The following is a 6,079-nucleotide window of genomic DNA, read 5'->3' on the forward strand; positions in this document are numbered from 1 at the left end:
AGGGATAGTACTCTGTTAATATGCTAAGTGTGTTCAACCAAGAAAGGCAGAGCCAAAGGATTAAAAACATATGCAAAAGAATGATTACAAGTATGGACTATAGACTCTAAACAGGAGAAGGATAGAACAGGAAGACCTAAATAGGGTGAGGGTCAGTAAGAAGACAGCAAAATCAGTCACGTATAGACATCAATCAAGTTAAAAAATTATTAGTGTCGGAATCCTAGAAGAGGTAAATGAGAAACAGAAAAGGTTGGGGTGCTTAATATCTGAATATGAATTGAGTGCAATTACTGGTTATAACAGAGTCTTCAATTTGAAGTTGGAAGTCAGATGAAGTTTACATCTGATGAAGGAACAAGATTTTTTACATGAGATGAGGGAACAAGATTTTTTACATGAGATGAGGGAACAAGATTTTTTTATAGTAGAAATTGTCAAGGAATGGAGAGGTATTCTGGCATTGAATGTATTATCTAAATGGATATTAAAATTACCAAGAATGATGGGGTTCTATTGGATAGAGTTAGATACAAAAGCTAAAATCTTCACAAAATAAGGGAGACTAATAATGGTAAGGTCTATGAACAGACTAAAACATGAATGAAGATCAGTCTGTATACACTGATGTACATATGATGGTAAAGGACTTCAAAGCAGTGGGCTTTTAGACAGTGATCTTTTAATGACAATGGGAAGCCAAGACAATTCTTTACTTAAGGCCCACTGTCGAGACAACAGTAAAAAATAAATCAGCCACAATTTGAGAGAGCTATGCGGAAGCAGTGTTATAAGAGGAAATAGGGTGTGAAGTGTAAAAAGGCCTAGGGAATAAGCAGAGCAGGGAATTGATGAATTGATCAGTCATTGATCTGTCATTGATTGATTATGAAATTCAGAAGATAAGTGCATGGTTTGGTGAGAAGCAAGGAGTGGAGTACATGTTGAGTACACGTACTTATTTGGGAAAGAAATGTATGAGACAGCATAGAAGTCTTCTTGTTCTTACTGGAAGACTTCTTGATTACCAACATAATGATCATGGAGGCAAGTTGTGCTAGTGAGGTTGCAAGTTGGCAAGTTGGGTGAGGAGGTGATGAAAGTATAACAGCATGAGAGTCTTGCCAGGGATCTATAGAATCTCTACCTTCACTCTAGTTGATTTAGCTGTGATGACAGTGGGAGGAATATTCTTACAAAGAGTAGAGTTCAGGAAACCCCTACCGTAGAAAACTACTCCAGAGTACAGAATACAACTTCATTATATGACTTTTGTTTACCCGTGTACCAAACAGACCAGGGATAGCACAAACCATAACAAACTAAAATCTTATGACCAAGATTATCCTCAGATTCCAAGAACTGTTCAACACTAGAATTTTTTCCAGTGTACATTATTAAGTTAATCTAAAGAAGAAATACTGTTATGTTTTTCTCAATGAAAGGTGGGAAGCATTAATACAATTCAATATTAATTTACAAAAATGCAAGAAAAAAGAATGCATTTTAATACTGGAAATGAAATGGTGTAATATTCTTATTTGGTGTAATATTCCAATTTGTAGATGATATGATTTACTAATTAAAATATTCAAGAGAGATAATGAACTATTAATACAAATGAAAAATAAAAGAATAAAACACATTTTTGAACACAGTAATGACCAATTAGAAAATAGAATTGAATTCAACTGCTTTGAAATAGCAAAAAATGCGTTTTTTGGTATCAAGTGTATATGTGCAAGAAATATATGATCAAGAAATATATGTCATATAAAAAATAACTAAAGACCCTTATGAATGAACAAAAATGAAAACCCAAATAACTAAACAGTTACCATATCAGCGGTGACTATGCTCAATATCTTAATGATATTATTATATCCTAAATAGTAAATCAAGAAAGTCTTATATAATTTTATTAAATAAAAGGAATAAAATTTTAAGACACATAAGCATATGTTAAAGCATAAACTTTATAAGCATAAAATTTTAAGACATATAAGAATATTATAAATTTTAATGATTAAAAGAATATAGTGATTTCCAGTGTATACGGTGTTCCAGAGATATGGAACAAGTCAAAAACATCTAGATAAAATTCCAATTAACAGCTTTTCTTAAGCCCATCAGAAATCTGCAATTACAAGGCAAACAAGCAACCTCAGATCTAGAAATATACATGTGTCTCCAAGGGGACACAGGACATAAACATTTGCTTATCTAAGATAGGTTCTGGTTTTCCTTCTTGAGATTTGTTGTTGGAGTTTTATTTGAAGTAATTCCTTTCCCTTGACTAATTATTCTCATGATAATGGGTTATTTTCTTTAGCCATGTTATATCTAGGGCATCCCTGGTGGCTCAGTGGTAAAGAATCCACCTGCAATGCAGGAGAAGCGAGTTCCATTCCTGGATCAGGAAGATCCCCTGAAGGAGGAAATGGAAAACCACTCCAGTATTCTTGCCTGGGAAATCTCATGGACAGAGGAGCCTGACAGGCTACAGTTTATGGGGTTGCAAAGAGTCAGACATGACCGAAGTGACTGAGTATACGTACATATGTTATACATAGTAAATTTTGAAGGATGCTTTCTTTTTTTTTTTTTTTTTAATGAGTACTAGACTTTATTTTAGCAGTCAGTTACTTCTGGTTCAATTTGATTCTTTCAAGTGATAACCTCTGTTGCAATGAGTGCATGCCAACCATACATTAGGGGTGATTTCACCCCACAATTACAGCTTCTCATTCTGGCATCTCCACTGAATTGACTCACTGAAGTGACCAATGAGACTCTCCTTAGTGACTGGTTAGAACCCAAAGTCGTGTCAGCTCAGATCTACTCAACTCACAGCTCCCAGACACTCTTTTATCAGATTTTGTAGTTTCATTGAGTCTCAACCCATACATACACTTCTTTGTATTTAGCTAAAATGCAAGACTTACTCTTTACCCAGCTTCACTGAGTGTGAACCAATACACACCCACTTTTGTGTTTAGCAAGGACTTGAAGATCTCCAAAGACCCCTAGGCAGATCTTTGGGACTCTTGTGTGCTGAAGGGCTCCCTCACCTCTGGGCCTCTGCGTACTATTTCCCATCATCTCAGGGTCACTAACTCCAATTTCTGTCTCTTGGACTCAGTGAGACTGTTCTACTCTGCTCGGGACCCCTTTCCTTGCCTCCATCTCCAGAATGTGCTTCCAGGAGTAAAGTCAGGGACCATCATAAAGTTCACCTAGTTGGTTGTTTCTCCTCTTCTCTTAGGGATTTTCTCTATTTTCCAATAACTACAATGAACATTTCATATATTTATTTTGTCCAGTTCTCCTGTTTATTCACAGCAGAAAACAAGAGCAAAGTCTCTGTTAATAATATTAACAAAAACTAGTTCCTATTATTTCATCATTGCAGAAAGCAAGAGTTTCTTCTTTAAAAAAAAAAACTGGAAATAATTTTTAAATATTAAGGCTTCTGTTGTGACTAAAAACTGATCATGGCATGCAAATACCTTGCAACCCAGAGATTTGGAGATGCCAAGTTAGTGCTATCCTGCTGTAATAAGCATGTTTCATTGTGTTTTTAAGTTAAGCTTTCCATAAGTGAAAGAGACCCCGGTTTGATTCCAAGAGGTCTGGAAGATCCCCTGGAGAAGGGATATGCTACCCACTCCAATATTCTTGGGCTTCCCTTATGGCTCAGCTGGTAAAGAATCTGCCTGAAATGCGGGAGACCTGGGTTCAATCCCTGGATTGGGAAGATCCCCTGGAGAAGAGAAAGGCTAGCCACTCCAGTATTCTGGCCTAGAGAATTCCATGGACTGTACAGAGTCTGCAAAGAGTCAGACATGACTGAGTGATTTTATGGGCTTCCCTGATAGCCCAGTTGGTAAAGAATCTGCCTGCAATGTAGGAGACCCTGGTCTGATTCTTGGGTGGGGAAGATCTTCTGGAGAAGGGAATGGTTACCCACTCCAGTATTCTTGCCTGGAGAATTCCATGGACAGAGAAGCCTGGTGGGCTACAGTCCATGGGATCTCAAAGGGTTGGACATAACTGAGTGACTAACATTTTCATGCCTTTTATTCCAGAAATTTAATTCATTTTCTCGATTTAGAGTCTTTGAGTGTGCCCTGGCTTTTACGTAAGCATATTTTTAGGAATGTGATCTCTTGTAATGCTGTAAAAGTGTAGATACAATCCTTGAAATTTTCTATTGCCTATTTGGAAAATAAAAAGAGAAAGCAATGGCATTATACAAAGTAATGTGATTAAAAGTATTTTCATATCCTGATATAAGCATTTTTAACATCACTGTATATATAAGTGAAAGAAATATGATAGATATCAATATTGTTTATGATATTTACAGAAATCAGTTTTTTTTTTTTGACACAGTGTCATATTTAGTGGCCAAACTAATTCTGAGTTTGTGTAACAAATTAGGTTTCAGATGGTTTATCTGCTCTTTATGACTAAATGTATCATTTAAAACTGCCTCATTCAGGTATGATTTCCACTTTTAGAACTTTACCTTCTTCCCATCACCCTCATCTTCAAAAGGAAAAGAAAAAATAGACAAGAACAGTCGATGTCTCTCAAGCTGACTTGTGATGAGATGTCCCTGGCATTTGCATCCAGTGTCTGGTTTTGTCTAATCAGGAGCACACAGAGCATGAGGCAGACTGCGTTACTGACCTTAACCCTTGTTGTCCTTTGACATGTAACTTTGCAGTTCCTCACATTAAAGAACTAGAGTAGATTTCCCCACTCCTAGACTGTGAGCTGTCATATTACCTGCATTTAGACGAAGGCATGGGGAAGAATTGCTGGCGTTTCAGTTCTGAAGAGTCTTCCCATGCTTCTGCCTGCACTCTTATGCCTTAACTACCATCACACAGAGAGTTTCTTTCAGGCATAGACTGCCACTGAATGGCACTTCAACAGTCAAGCAGGGGTCTGCATCCCTGCTTCTGCTCTTTGGAAACCACCACCAAGGGTACAGAAACCCATGTTAGCTGCTGGAGTCCCTGCATACTAAGATGGGACAAAAGCTGAGAGCCAAGAGAACAGATGAAGTAGAATTTCTGCACTCTGAAATTCTCCTACGAGGGATTTTACAGAAGGGTCATATAGAATCCAAATACTTAAATTTGTCCATTTAAAACCACCGTCATTTTTCATAAATTCCTCAAACACCCTGCAAATCACCTTCATTCCCAAAGTGTTTCTTTGATCAGCATTGTGTTTTTTTTGGCCAACTCAATAACAGCTCTCCCTCCTAGTCCTCCAGTGGGCTTCTGGCTTATGTTTGCTTTGTTTCTCCCAAGATCAGGAATGAATCAACAATATGTTTATAACACTAGGAAATAATCTGTTGTTTAATGACTAAAAGAAAATAGTACTACAAGACTGAATGGTAAAAATGAAATTCTCTTTGCTCTAGATTCACAACAGTGTGACCTGAATAGAATATAATGGTGAACGAATCTCCATCCTAAGGGTCACTATCATTTGTCTGGATGGCAAAAGACTCCAGTAATGTATGTAATATTTTAGATTGAAATTTAGCAGATTTTCCTTTTGTAACATATAGAGCTAACTATCACATTCTTCAAGATGTTTTTATGGAAATTTAATGAATTGAGTCTACTAAAGATAATTTTTTTTAAATTGCATTTTAGCCTTTAGTTATTCTACAATATTGAGCATTAATGATTAAATGACCATATTCTAAGCCAGTGTTACTGAAGGGGGAGTTTAATGAAAATTATTATAAGAAGAAATATCTCAGTGCTAGAAAGCAGTATCTTTAACGTCAAGCTTGAAATGACTCATGTTCCTTCTGGACCTAGTCTGCAGAGAATTCAAGGCAAAATAAAACTGATTTGCTCGCCCAAGAGAGAGGCAGGCAGAGCTACAGTTACACAGGATAACTGACAATATCTAAAGGGAAATGCTCCAGAGAGAGGCTTCCTACACCTCAAGTCCTAGTTTTCCATGCCTCCCTCCTCCTTCCCTTCCAAGCAGGGATGCAGAATCCTCTATTCTCTTTCATTGGTAGAGAAGAGGGGCTTAAAAG

This window comes from Bos indicus x Bos taurus, chromosome 9 (genome assembly GCF_003369695.1).
Source record: "Bos indicus x Bos taurus breed Angus x Brahman F1 hybrid chromosome 9, Bos_hybrid_MaternalHap_v2.0, whole genome shotgun sequence".
Classification (NCBI taxonomy): domain Eukaryota; kingdom Metazoa; phylum Chordata; class Mammalia; order Artiodactyla; family Bovidae; genus Bos; species Bos indicus x Bos taurus.